Source organism: Pseudorca crassidens, chromosome 17, assembly GCF_039906515.1.
Source record: "Pseudorca crassidens isolate mPseCra1 chromosome 17, mPseCra1.hap1, whole genome shotgun sequence".
In the NCBI taxonomy this organism is placed as follows: domain Eukaryota; kingdom Metazoa; phylum Chordata; class Mammalia; order Artiodactyla; family Delphinidae; genus Pseudorca; species Pseudorca crassidens.
The window spans coordinates 12,154,387-12,170,061 of record NC_090312.1 but is presented as its reverse complement, the minus strand read 5'-3'; positions in this window follow the sequence as shown (position 1 = coordinate 12,170,061).

The following is a 15,675-nucleotide window of genomic DNA, read 5'->3' as shown; positions in this document are numbered from 1 at the left end:
TGATGTGCTACATTTCCATAATTCCTCTGTGCACTTAAGGTATAGTAGGAATTGCACTGAACTTGGAGCTAGCAGTGCTGGTCCTCATCCCACCACTTATTGTCCTTGAGACCCCAGTGTGCTCTACAGATCTGAGTTGTATTTGTTCTCTGGTCATGTAGATTGGCAAAGGAATGGGGAGAAGCATGTGCTTCAGGGAAGCAGAGGAGCCTCAGTCTTCCTCCAAACTCCACACTCCAGAGGCCCTCCTTTTCACATGCTGCCTCTCCCCTTCTGCCCTTCCTCCCCTTTGAAGTCCCAAACCACTACCCCCAACATCCTTTGTCTTTAGCTGAAGATGGTATTTAAGGTGAGGGGTTTGGCCATTTTAATGAGTTACTCAGTTTTCCTATGTCTCTCCCATGTATACATGTTCTTAAACTTAAGTGGGATTTTCTACTGTTAATCTTTCTCATGTCAATTTAGTTCTTAGACCAGCCAGAAAAACTTCAAAGTGTAGAGGAAATTTCTTTCTTCTCAACAAGGACATGAACCAAAATTTTCCTAGTAGTTGAAGAACTAAGTATCAGTGGGGGAAATGGGAAAACATTGGAATCATCATCATTGATCTAATAGCCCCAAATCAACTCCTTTGTCCTGCTGTTCTTACAGTTCACTTGCTCCTCATCTCTGCTCCAGCCTCACACTCAATCATGCCCAAGAAAGAGGATCAAACTGGGCCGTTGGTCACCATGCAGGGAAGAGTATCCTTGTTCAGTAGAGCTTTCCTTCTAGGTTTCCACAAGGGACATTTGCCAGTCTAGACTCTTGACTTAAACCCTATTCTCCAGTTTAGTCTGTGGTGGTCAGGGTTATTTAGTTCCTACTGAACAAATCAGTTGTTTCCTAGAGAACAAATCATGGTGACTTATAGTTAAAGAACCTTTCCTATAGTTGATCTGTTTGTTTATTTGCTAATTTGTTTTCTGCAGAGGTTCTTGAAGGTTTATCACACAGCCTTCCAAAGTTCATCTGCAAATGAGGAAATGTAGGCTCATGAATTTAAACGACTTATCCAAGGTCACAAAGCTTGTCAGTTGCATTACTCAAATTTGAATGGGTTTCATCCTTTTCCTAGTTCTGTGTTTACCATCATGTTTTATCCTTTCTTTGATTTTGCAGTGGTTGTTTATGGAATCATTTATATCCCTTTGTTTCTGATTCTTGATTCAGTAAAGACTGCAAACAGTCCTTCCCAGTCATGAGTTTACAGGACACAGAAATGCTGACGAAGAGAAAATGGGAAAAGTACAAAATAATCGTGGATTGGAGGGTGTCTTAGGGAAATAAATTTATGGACTATTTGGAAAAAGTATCTGCTGGAGCCTAGACGTGACTTATCTGCCTGGCAGTAAAAGGAAAGAGAGACATCCAGAAACACATCCAAAAGACAGTAGGGAAGGATAGTTATCGCAAAGGTGAAAGTTAGTAATGATATAGGCTCATGGTTCAGGGGACAAAAACTGTAATACAGTTCTTCTTGTCCTATAATATCAGTATCATAGTTGGCTGGATAATCAAAAAGTTAGTAAAAATAAGAAAATCATAAAGCATGATGCATGTGTATCTTAAACATTTCATTTTAATGGAAGCTTACTAAAATATATTTATTGGTTAATAATTTTATTTGAACCCAAGTATTTCTCATTCAACTCGAATCTATTAAGAGGAGTGTTATGTTGCTTTTCTTCTAGAAATAGCATGCATAGTCTATTATTTTGTTTTATTTAAAATGAAGGTCAAACTTGAAGACTCTTGAAACAAATTGGATACAAACCTTTTCTAGATCTTACATTGTGGTTTCTTGGTCTTTTAAAATTATTTTACCCATACTTGATTAGATTACAGAATTCAATTTCTTTTTAAAAGCAATTTGTACTTATTCAGTTTTTCCAAAGCATTCCACTTAGTTTTCTTAGCACCATAACATAAATTATTCTCTTTCCATGTTCATATTTTATCCATTTATATAATATTTAATTGAAATGCATAATTATAACTAAAACTGGTATAAACAGGTTTGGGAACAGATACAACTGACTTTTGGGATGTATATAGCAAGTAGGGGGAGCGACAGTGCAAATGTGCAACAGAGAGAGAGGCCAAAATCTCAGCCTCTGTACACTGGTGCTGAAAAGAATCTTGGACATAGAGTTTTGGGTGATGTAGAAAAGAATAGCTTTATTGCTTTGCCAGGCAGAGGGGGACACAGCTGGCTCCTGCCCTTGAAAACTCCGTGTCCCAACCCGGGAAGATCTGATGAAGAGTTTTATAGCAATAGTTTAAGGGTGGGGTTACTGCTAAGATTAGAGTGTGTCCAGGGCCTCCACTCCTTTAATCTGGTTTCAGGTAATCTTCTTGATGAGCTTCCCTGGTTCCTTTAGTTTGGCCTCAGTTGGTCTTCTCTGATATGGAGAGTACTGACATCCTCCATTTGTTGAGTTTTAATTCTATTAAAGGACTTAAAGATATTTTTGTGTGCCCCTTGGGGTGGAACCAGGACCCTGCCCCAAGGCTGTACTATTGTTTCTTGGCTGTTCCTTCCTTGACTCTGCATCCCTTCCCTTCCCTGATTAGCAACTGTTCCAATCTACGCATCAGAACTCAGGGAAGTTCATGGAGGCTGAACGGAAGGGTTCCCTGTGCCCAGGATCCCCTACAGGGTCCTGCTCAGTTTCAAGAGTAGCTTATAGCTATGAATGTTGAGATGCCAATGGCATCAGTCAATAATTTATAGAGAGGATAGAAAGCATCAGTTAATTTGCCAAAGCAATTGGTGATGGATGGATAAAGGACTTTCTAATATAGTTGACTTTATATGTTTTCCACAGAATGAGAATCAGGAAGGCATGTTGCATTGATCCTCAATTCAGATCTTCAAGAAATGTTTGCTACATAAAAACCCTCTATTTAAAGTATATTCTGAATATTAGAGTATGGCACTTATGAGCCTTAAAACTGGAAGGGACCTAAAAACTCCCAATGATTTGCATCATTTGTTACCACCAATGAACAGTTTTATTTACCTCACAATACAGAACTCTTCCATTAAAAAAAACAACAACAAAACAACTGTGATGACCAACCTCCATTTCTTAAAGACTAATGTATTATTTTTCCTTTTACATTATCTAAAACATTCATGATGACATCAATATATCTTAAAGTAGTAAACAACGATCTCATTATTTTTCCCATGTCCTATGAAATACTGAAACATAGTTCATGGATCCTCCTCCGCCTTACCAACTACATAGAACACTTTAAGTCAAAAAGTACTACGTTGAGAACCATTAACCTAGCCCAGTGCCCTCATTTCATAGTTGTGAAAATTGTAAGAAATTTGACTTTTTCCTTAATGCAAAAATGAAAGCTAGACCCCAAAATTCACCTCTCCTTTAATCAAAAATCCAAAGATCCATTTCCTCCAATATTGACAATGAAGGAGGAATCCCCACACGTGGAGAATCATTCAGGTATCAGAAGCCCAGTTGTTCAGCATTGTCTGAGTTCTGCCTGCGTAAGTTCAGTTCTTGTTGTCAAGAAATTAACGTGGTGGCCACTTGAGAATAATTCTCAGCTCTCATGATTTGGCGTCCTAATTTCTGAATAAAACCCAATCTTGAGTTTCTAGGATTTAATTACAATTTCTAGGTTTTAATAATAAAGACTCTGAAGGTTTGTTGGACTTCAAATGTCCTTAAAACTTTTTTGATGAGTTAAGTGTAAACGAATAAAAAACATATGCATTAACTTTCCCTTGGAATACATGTGGGTTTAAAAATTAAGGGGAAAAGGACTTGGCAAACTGGCTTTGAGACCTGCCAAACCCAAGACATTAAAAAAAATAGCTCAAGATATTTGGAGAATCCCGAAGTCTGGTAAAGTTTGTCCCTCCTTTAAAGAACAAATGAGACTGAAAATAATTTTTGTGATGTTTAAGCATGGACATTCTTGCTGAAATAATGAACATTTATAAATAGCTTGCTATTTTTGATTGCATACACACACACACAAATACATACACAGGTACACATACAAATATATTTTGGCTTGCCTAAGTTCAAACTTCAGTGAATATCAGCCTTACCTTGTTCCTCTTAACATTAACAGTATAAACAAACAAACAACAACAAAAAAACCACAAATACTCAAACACATATCACAGCATCATATTTGATATGGTGGGGCTATTCAATACTGACAAGTCTTATTAAGTAACTATTTCCAATGATTTCCCATTACCGACCCCAAACACATGAACCCTTAGTTTCCATGCTTTCCTTTCCCCAGACAAATCTACCTTTCAAAGCTTTATTTCCCAATTCCTCCCTATGTATACTCATTCTCCAGCAATGTGACATTAATTACCATCACATTATTTGCAAACACCTATCATTTCCACCTTCCCTTATTGGTCCTCTCTGTCTAAAATGTCACTCCATCTCCACCTACAAAAGTGTGAACCATTCAAAGTATACAATCAAATAATACTTCCTCATGACCTAGTTCATTATTTGTGTAGTCTTGGCAAATCTCACCAGACTAGGCCCCTTTAAAAAATTGTTCTAAGTCTGTATCTTGCTTACAATCTCAGTTCAAATCTCTTGGCATTACAGAGGTAAGGGGATAAAGGATAAATATTCCCAACCATTTCTCCAATCTTACTGGTTCCAACCGATTTGAGGAATGGACCTGAGGATCCAGGTACAGATCAAATACAGCATTAATTTCACCACTGCTGAATCTGGACTGATGAAAATCACATGGCTTGCTCTGCTTCTAAACCTGATTTTTTCAGAATCCAATGATATGTGGCAAAACATATTATTAGAAGAAACTTGGAAATAAGTCGTCAAGATACTCATAATTCTAGGCACTATTTGGGCAAATGCACAGGGTCAAATCAAATCTTTTCTGTCCAGTTCTGATGCAATAACCCCTCCCCTGGTAATGGATTACAGTGGATGAGAGTGGAAATAGTGCCTGGCTGGGTTTTCTCCAGCACTTGTAGAGAGTGGAAAACACCCTTCCTTGACATAGAAAGATCAACAATTAAGTAGTCTTTCCCCAACCAATACAGGGCTACCATACTGAGGTTCCTGTTTGCCTTCTAGCTCTGTCTTTTTTTGTTTCTCTTACAGATGCTCTGACCCAGCCTTAAGCTTGTGGGTCCTTGAATAAATCACATTTTCGCTTATAATATATTTATTTTTAACAAATATGTCCTTTGCAAATGTTGTTCTCTCTGTTTTGGAAAACTCTTCTTGTCTACCTGATACAACTATTCATACCTGGAAAACTCAGCTCAGAAATTCTCTTTTGTAAACATTCACTGAGCCTCCTGGCAGAGTTGATTCATTTTTCAATGTATTCCCTCGGTAGCTTGACCATATCTTTGATAATACATAATGCACTGGCTTACAATTTCTACCTACAATTTTCCTCCAGATGAGTGTGCACTTCCTATCATCTGGGTTTGCTATATATAATCAATACTTAATATAGTCAATCATAAATAATTTTTATTTAAATATGGGTGGGTCTACTTGATAGACTGCCTTCTCTCATGAGGTCTGCACTGAGGATTAAATGGGTCTGACCCAGCAGGGGAATCACTTTATGCAAATTGGCTTGTGGGGGTGAGGAGAGACTGACAAGGTAGGGGAGGTAGCAGATACAACATAGAGTTCCTTGCCTCAAGAAACTTATGTCTACAGAATTCCCTGGCGGTCCCGTGGTTAGGACTCGGTGCTTTCACTGCTGGGGCCCGGGTTCAATCCCTGGTTGGGGAACTAAGATCCCTCAAGCTGTGAGGCGTGGCCAAAAAAAAAAAAAAGAAACTTATAGTCTAGTATGCCCATTAATTTTATCATGCAGAACTCATGGTAGATAATCAAAAAACCATAGTGCTTACCCTGCACCTGAGTAAAATTTATTTTGGTAATAAAAGGCTTTTCAATCATTAATTGTTTTATCCACTGAATACCAAAAAATGTAAATATCAGTCAAAGTTACAGCTACCCGCTTTCCCGTTCTATCGCAGGCCTGCTGCAGTCTAGCTTTCTGCTATGGGAGGCCACGTGGTTAATTTGTTCTATTTTTGTGTGCTGCTTTTTGTGAATCCAGGATTCTGATCCTTTGGGATTGGAAAGAGGCTAGGAGAGATAGAAGGAGCACCAGAGCTCTTGCATGATTAATATTGGCATGAACTGGTGTCACAGCTTCTGAATTTCGTTGGTATTCACAGCTGGCTCTATTATTGGGGGATTTGTACATTATTTGGAGATACCGCCTCTTATCACTTTGATCTCCTCCTTGCAGCTTTCTTGATGATAATCATACACTCAGCCTAGCTGGTCACACATTTTCCCTTTGGACCTGGTTTTTGTTAGACCCCCTATCCCTTTCTTTCACAGGTAATGGAAATGAAGTCATAGTCATAGTGCTTTAATAGTTCTAGTACTTAAGTCAACTTGGGTTCAAATATACGTTCATCACTTTAGTGACCTTGGACATATTACTAGATCTTTCTAGGACTAAGTTTCTTCATCTGTAAAAATGGAGATCATTATAGTATTAGCAAAAGATTGGTTGTAAAGTTTCACATAATGTATGTCAAGCACATTGTAAGTATTCAGAAGTGATCTATTATTATATATCATGTTTGTTTTTTAAAATTACTGTTTCTAAATGGAGTACTTGTTTTCTATCTAAAAATTGAAAGCATTTAGATAAGGAACAGACTTTCTGCACAAGTACAGACGACCAGCCTCGTGGTCTTAGACCATTTCGTTCACTTTTTAAAGCCTTGACCGTGAAACAGGCTGTAGTTCATGTCACCTCCTCATTCTTTTTGAGCCAGCAGCTCCCAGGATGTTCGTTCTGTCGTGAAGGCAGAAGTGCAAGAGGCCTCGTCTAATCACAGGAATGCATCTGCCCACGTTATAACTGCTAACACTGCACTGGCCAAAGCCCCTTGGCCAAGCTCAATATCAGTGGAGTGGCCAAATGTGTTCTACCAGCTCTGGTGGGAAGTGCTACGAAGTCATATGGCCGGAAGCTCGAATGTATTCTTTCATCAAAGGGAGGGGATAAGAATTGGGAGCAATAATACAATCTACCACATCGACACCACACTGACTATAGAGTGCTCAGTAAATAATCCCTCCTCTCTTTTGTATTATAGTAAGATATCCTGCTCTCTTCGAAGAATCATCTAAGGTCGAATACATCTTCTGCGTTGTTAGTGGCTAGCTAACCCTAAGCTAGGGCTGACCAGGTCAGGGATGCCCACGAAACTATAGAATGTAATGGTGTGAGTTGTCTTGTATGAATATATATCGGTTGTGAGGTGATGGCAGAAGCCAGAAATCATGCTGAGAAGGTATGATTGAGTTAAATGTAAGTTAGTAAGTACAAAATTAAATCATGGATCCAAGAGGCATAAACAGGAAGTAGTAATCAAGATGGGGAACCAAAAGATCCAAAAATAGAAGAGCTAGGAGTGAGGAGTGATTTGGGTCCAATAAGAAGTAGCCAGGAATGAGTATCTTGGGTATTTCAGGTATCCAGAAGCCACCAATCTAGAGACAATTGAACATACTTATATACATAAAAAGACTTACTATTTACTGAGCACCTACTCCACCCCTAGCTCTGCACTAGGCACTTTATATACATTTTGTCTTTCCCCATGAAATTGGATTCTTCTATAAATCTCAACCTTGTAAAAATGAAACACATTTACCTATTATTTTTTCTCAATATTCAGGAGGAAACTATTTCAAAACATAACTCTGAATGATTAAACAAATTATTTGAATATTCACTTCCTGCTTTTTCCTACCTAATTCATATAAGTTCATTCACATGTGATCTATTATTATTTTAACAAATCCAGAGCACAGTTACATCATGTAAAGGGGAAGGAAGAAGCAAAATACAGCACTTACTGTGACCCATGCATAATTTCTCTTAGTTCTTCTCGTATTACAGCAAAGTATTGATAGAGGATCTCCGTTCCTCATACCCCTTCACTGACAGGGAATCTCGGGCTAAGAGAAGTTATGTCCCAAAGATCGGACTTTAAAGATTGTAAAATTTTCATTACACCAAAACATCAACTTCTCTGAGAAGGTAATATTCTACCAACTAAATGCATCAAGAGTTGTAGTCTGTGTCAACTGGATATTCATATATAAAGAGAAGCCAAATATGGTTGGGTAATCTAAACATTCCCTCTCCAATTTATAAGCAAAACCCCAATGGCTCTCCATATCAGCTTCAGTTTCACAGAGAGGTAGAGGACACTGCAATTATAGGCCAAAGATGTTTTTCCTACTCGTGCCCTCCAATATGCATCTTGGATTCTCTGCATCACTGACCAATAATTGTTGATAGTTAGCATTTATATAATCTCCCCTGTAATCTCAGATTTTTCCTTAGCAAGTAGACATTTCTTGAATGAGAAGTCATTACCCCCATTTATGCCTATTTTTGATACTTTCTGGCCACTTTACAGACTTTACTAGAATTCAGGAAATGAAGTGTTATTTTTAATTCCAACAACGAGTTTTAGAATTGTGTATCTGTTTATCTTCAATGAATTGTCTGAAGATTGAATTCATCCCGGGGGAGGGCGGGTATTTATTTATTTATCGGTAATCTAGTAGTTTAGTAAAGTGAAACACCTGGAATTTCTTCTGCTACTAAATGGCTCTCTGGAGAACAGTGACAGCTTCCCAGGAACTCATTTCCAAAGTGCTTAGATTTTAGAGGAATTGGGTTTATAATCAGTTCTTATCATTACTAAGAGATTTCTAGAAGATTCTTTTCCTCAACAGTGAGTTCATTTTTTTTCCCCTTAGAGGTGCATTTTAATTTGAAGCTTGCAGCAGCAGTTCACTATAAAGGAAAGGTTTTGTATGGCTTTGGGGCCAGACAGATCTGTGTAGAAGTTCCAGTTCTGTTATCTGGTATATTGGGATGGTAGACTTAAACTGTCTGAGCATTAATTTTCTAATCTGTAAAATGGGGATGAGAATACTGAACTCATAAGTTTGTTGTGGGGATTAAATTAGACAAGGCATGAATAACACTTTGCAATGTAACTAGAGGGGAGATGTTCAAGGTAGGAGAGTTGAGAGGTGATGACAGTCAAGGGATGTTGGAAATCTCCTGATGTAATTATGTATTTCCTACCTTGACGGAGTCCCTATATCAGAGGCTACTTTCAGTGTGAAATGAAGTGATCCATTGATTTACATTTAGCTGATGTTCCTGTGCGTTATAGGGGCTGATTAGTTCTCTTCCGTCCCTCACTAGACTCCCTCCTTGAAGGTGCAAGAGGGATGGTTATGTGATTTTTGCTATAAATGCCAAAGGAATAACCTTAGTGTCTTATGATATATTGTTACTTCAGTCCTAGAACAGATTCAATAAATAATTTCAGCAAGGGTTGAAACGTTATTAGGATTAGATACTTCTACCCTTAAATTGATTAATAGGGCTAAGTAATATGACAGCTGTAGTGGATACTGTGGTACACCAACCAGATTCCCTTTCAGGGCTGAGGCATTTATTCCCCCATCTGCCAGGTGTGTTCCTCACTGTTGGCTCACAGGTGAGTCTCTCTGGGAATTGCCCCGGGAAGCTGCTTTACTTAAGTAAGTTAAGTTCACATTCAGTGATGGGTGAGGCTACAAAGGTCTGGCTCCCTTTCCTCCATAGAAAAACATAACTGCATAAAGTGAGTCCATTAACACTTGGTATTTATATCACTTTTGTTCACTTTCTTGTAAGGACCGCCCCCTCCCCCCCCCCCCCGTGCTTTATGCGTGAGAATATACTAATGACCCATAAAATCTTTGGAAAAAAATGTCAGTGAGCACAGACCAATCAGAGTTCAAGAGCCTGGGCTGAAAAGTTCACAAGTTGCCCACATAGGAGGAGTGATGGCACTTGGGAAGGCACCAAGGCAGCTATGTCAAGTACTTCACGTCAGTTACTTCATTCGGATATTTACATTCTCTGTGTCAAGTGTAATTCTTCTCCATGCCATCTTTTAGGATTGTCCTTTCACACTTCTTCACCTGGATGACTGCTACTTATATTAGAAACTCCACTCATGAGTCACTTCTTCCAGGGAGTCTTCTCTGACTTTCAAAGGCTATATTAATTTCTGCTCCTTTATGGTATTTATGAGATATAGGCCTAATGCTTTTGATACATTTACTTTGTTTTATTATCATTTCAGTCCTACTAGGAGTGTGTTCTTATACTTAGAAACTTTTGTCCTGTAAATGGAGCAGTTATATTTACAAATCGCATTTGCTCAGTCAATATTTGCTAAATTGAACTGAAACATAAAAAGGCCAGTTTTTACTATCATTTCCATCTTTAACTGGCTGAGATGAAAAAAGATCATTTATGGCTCTACCGAATAGCAAGGAGTTGAATATTTTTTTAAAATCTCTGGAATCCTGGGTTTCCATTCCAACAGTATGCATTCAGCTATATGAGACCCAGACGGAAGGCTTTAGAGAGAAAGAGAGAAAAAGAATTTTTCCACTAGGAAATATAGAAGGAGATCATTCTGCTCAGTTGAGTGGCTATCACCTTCACAATTCTATAGCAAAACACAGCTATATGAGATCCTTCTGAAAATTGTTTTATGAAACTGTGAGCCAACATAAGTTCAAAGCTCTCTTTTTCCTTCCATATTATAAAAGAAGATCATTATTTTTTCTATCAAGATGTTTATTTACTCAATTCTTGAAGACATTTACACTTTTTCTGTCCTAAACATTCTCAGGTCACTTTGCACGTTATTCGCGTCAGTTATGCTGAATTTTAAAAATCTGGCCTTGGTTATACATCTCAGGCCTTTCATCACAAGTCCCTCTCTGTGAGAGTGGGTACTTTAAATAATCTTATTATGGAAAAGAATAGATTGAGTGGTTTGAATTATAATTTCCTAACAGATTTCTAGTTCAAATAAAACTGTCTTTGGTTTAAATGTGGTTCTTTCTGTGCTATGGCAGGAAATAAGAAGGGACACATTTTTAGAGCTAAATATGGTGGATAAAAACCCACAACATTTTGGAGAGACGTACTAGTGCAACTGATTTATTCTTTAGATCAAGAGACTAAGCAGTGAAGTAATTAGCCCAAGGTCATATACCTACTTAACCGCAGACACATAACCAGATCTTAGATGTTATTATTTTGCTTTAAAGAAGCAACTATAATTAACTAATAACTCTCTGAGTTTTTCCCAAGGTCAGAAAATCTTGATTCAAATTCTAGCTCTGCTGGGATAGAGTATCATGGGAGCTCAGACTAATTCAGTTTCTCGTCTACAAACTGTGGTTTTCATACCCATTTTGAAGAGCATAGTAAGTGCTCAATAAAGATATGCTAAATCTGAAAGCTTATAAGCATGGCTTTGATAAAATCACTTTTTGAGATTTCAGATCTCAGGTATTCAGTGGCATCAAGAGAGATGTATAACATTTAAGTCACCAGATAAAGTTTTAGCCTTCTCCCCTCCTAGTCAACTGATGCAAGCCAGTGAACCTCAAAAGTCCTTGGTTCTTGGTTGCAATAGGATCCAAATTTTCCTCATGAGGAAACAAATCCTGAGGTTCTCCCAGGTGCAAAGTCAATATATAGCTACATATATCCTGTCAAGCTGTGAACTCATTGGCTCGTCAGCGAGAATAACTCTGAACAATGGGAATTGTTATTTGCAAGACGTTCCTCGACCCAGAATCAAGCTATTCCTTGTATCTGTCTCGGAGGTTTATAGAAATGCTACTTTCTTAAAGTAAATCCAGAAACCTGTGGATGATTTTTGTTGATTGAGTGCAGGAGCTTGTGGCTTGGGGCAGATCGTGAAACACTGACTCCATCCTTGGATGCTTTGCACAGTCCCACTGTTCTTGGGCCAGAAACGATTGCCTGATGGGCTGCTGGCTGCAGCAATGAGGGAAATCTACTCATTTAACTATTTCAGGCAGAAGGAACCTGCTTCTGTTTTTTGATATTGTGTTTGAGAATTCAAGGCCAATTGTGCTCTTCTGCTAGAGAAGCTGTCCACTATGTGAGTCTTCTAGGAGGGTTAAATTTCAGTTAAATGCCACAGGTCTCCAGTTTACTAAGACCTACATTAACTTATTTTATTTTGAGATGTAAGGTATATACACTAATGTGCACAACTTTTAAGAGTGCACATTGATGGTTTTATGTGTGTCTACACCTATGTAACTACTTAGCTCAAGCAAAAGATTTCCAGGACCCGAGGAGTCCCTTCCTCTCACGCCCCCTCCTAATCTCCCTGACACAGACATCCAGGTAACGCCTTTTTGGCTTCTGTTAACATGGATTAATTTTGCCTGTTCCTAAAATGCATGTAAGTGGGATGCATGTAGAACGCACTCTGTGTCTGGCTTATTTTGCTCATTAATATGTTTGGGAAAGTAACTCATTTTATTATTGTGCACAGCAGTAGTTTATTCAATTGTTGTGTAATACCATGTTGTTGTACAAATACAATAGATTTATTAATTCTTTCACCTATCTGTTTGGATTGTTTCCATTTAGGAGATGTTATAAGAAAGCTGCTGTAAATGCTTTTGTTCATGTCCTTTGGTTGACCTACACGTTTTATCTCTTGGGAATTGCTGAGTCATAGGGTAAAGCATATACTTTAAGAGATGCTGATAAAGAAGTGTTTCAAAGCAGTTGTACCAATTTACACTCCTACCAGAAATACATGAGGGTTTTAGTTTTTCTACATCTTCAACCACACTTTGCATTATCAGTCGTTTAAATTATTCTGTCAACTCTAATTCCAGTTCTGTTTATGTTGTCAGGGGAAATTTAACAATGTGTTCAACAGTACAGATTCTACACCCGGTTGCTTGAATTTAAATCCTAGGTTTTTACTTGCCACCTATGTGACTTTGAATTATTCAACCTCTTTCTGCTTCAGTTTCATCAACTACAAAATGAGGCTAATAGGTATGCTCACCCTACAGGGTGGTCGCAAGCACTAAATGAGTGAGTACTGTATAGCTCTTAGAACAGTGCATAGCACATACCATCAGTGTTAGGTTGTTTTGTATTTTTTTTAAAGTAATACAGTCACATGTTTCAGCATTCAAAACATACTCAGTATTCATTAACTTTAAAAAATCAAAACAGTTATTGCCGGGCTATTATTTAGGTATAGTGGTCTCTCGATATCCACAGGGGATTGGTTCCAGGACCCCTGTGGAAACCAAAATCTGAAGATGCTTGAGCCCCTTGTATAAAGTGTTGTAGTATTTGCATATAAACTATGCACGTACTCCTACATACTTTAAATCACCTCTAGATTGTTTATAATACCTAATACAATGTAAATGCTATGTAAATCGTTCCCAGTGCGCGGCAAAATCAAGTTTTGCTTCTTGGAACTTTCTAGAATTTTTTTTCTGAACATTTTCCATCCATGGTTGGTTGAAACCAAGGATACAGAACCCCTCGGGGTAAGAAGGGCCCACTGAACTATGCTAAGTGTTGTACTGCAGGGTAGGAAGGTAGAGGCAGGATGGAGACGTGGTGAGATAAAGCTGCAGAGGGTAGCAGGAACCAGTCTCAAGGAGCCTTTTGAGGTTAAGGAGTCCAGACATCACTGAGAAGGTAATTGGGACACATGAATTTAGGCCAAGGAGTGTCATTATCATATTTGCATGATGGGATAGAGATGGGATGAGGGAAGGAGCAGGATATTAGCTACCTGTTTTAGATAGAGCCTGGCCATAGATACCAGACACTACGCTAAATAGTATGTTTGTTTCTCGTGTATGGGGTGAACCCCTGATAGAATCTCATCACCACCTTCATTTTACATTGTGAGTAGATTGAGGCTGAGGGAGATAAGTATTGGTAACTTCCTCCAAGGTCACAGAGCTAATAACTGGTTGAGTGGAGATTTGAACACAGTGTGTCTGACCCCTGAGTCCTGGTGGTATCCAGGACTGAGTCATGACTATGTTTGTACCATCAAGTTATTTGTGCTACAAAACAGATCTCTAATCCCCTTAGCAACACTCTAAAAATGAATGACCCTCATGTCACAGGTGAGAAAACTGAGGCTCTGATAGTAAGTATTATCTTCAGGGTCGTACACTAGAAACTGGCAGAGCCACCATGCAAACTTGTGTCTGCTATGTCTTTGCTCCTGGATCCCGCTCTTTGTTGTGAGAGCTCATAGCAAACACATCTAAGAAATGTTCCTACTTTAGTGTGTAGCAGATGTCAGCAAACTTTTTTCTATAAAGGGACAGATACTGAATATTTTAAGTTTCTCAGCCCTTCTGGTCTTTGTGCAGCTACTCAACTCTACCACTGTAGCTTGAAATCTGTACAGGAAGTGGCATGGTTATGTTTCAATAAAACTTTATTTACAAAAACAGGCAGTGGGCCATACTTACTAACTCCTAGTAAGAAACATCTAACAAGCAAAATCACCCTTCCTTGACTAGTTATGACTTTGGTAAAAAAATTAACTTAATTATGCCATCAATTATTTAGAATAACCTATTTAACCATCCTATTGTACTTGGAATATTTAGGGATTTATCTTCTTTTTGTTTTTTGTCTCGATTTTTGCTAAACAGATACTGCTGCTCCAGAGCCTTTGCTTTCATAAGTTTTTCTCCTTCAAAATTATGTTCTTGGGATAAATTTCCAGTAGTGAAATTACTGTTTAAAGGGTATGAACATTTTTATAGGTATCTATGAAATTATATTTTCATTTGAAGCATGTTAAATGAACACCCCCCACACTCCTTTCATTCTTCCCACACAGCCCTACATTTTGGTAATTATTATTATTCATCCTCAAAAATCCCCCTTCCAATGTTTTGAATGTAGAACCAAAACTGATTGAAATATTAATTTCAATAAGCAAAATGCTGCCAGATGAATGGATGGAAGAAATATGCTAAAGGAGAAAATGCTTGGGGACAATTGGCTAAAATTTGTCATGAGTGCTACAAATTTCTCTGCTTGCCTTCCTCAATGTTAAACATGTGGAACATTCTGTTTCCTAGGATTTATCTGATTCTCCTTGAAAGTGTTGAAACAAACTGATATCCGTAGTCAAGTCTGCTATTGTCTGAAGAATTGTGTAGCCTGCCTTTGGGTGAACAAATTTAAACCCCCTCCAAAAGCAATTTCAGTGTTTCTTTGATTTTCTTGACTGTTTAGGGTAGGAAGTGAGGTGGAAGAAAATATTTTTTCCAATAAACAGATATTTCATAACAAGTCTCAAGTAGTGACAAAAAATAAATGTCATATACTGTCAAAGAAAAGTATATCCAAATGATTGATGGTGCCCTTGTCCTTTTAATCTTACAACTATCTTCCAAACCTATGCCTTTTTCCTCACCCTCACTCCCTTCAGTAAGGCTATCCTCTCGTGAGACTCTTACAATACCTTCTTATATGTTCTCTTTGCTTTTAGGTGTACCAAATCTAATTATTCCCCCCAAATCCAACCAAACTTGTCTTGCTAAAATCCCCTCCTTGTGAGGGTGCTCCCCTGCCTGACAACTCTACTGGCCCCTCAGTGCCTATAAGACA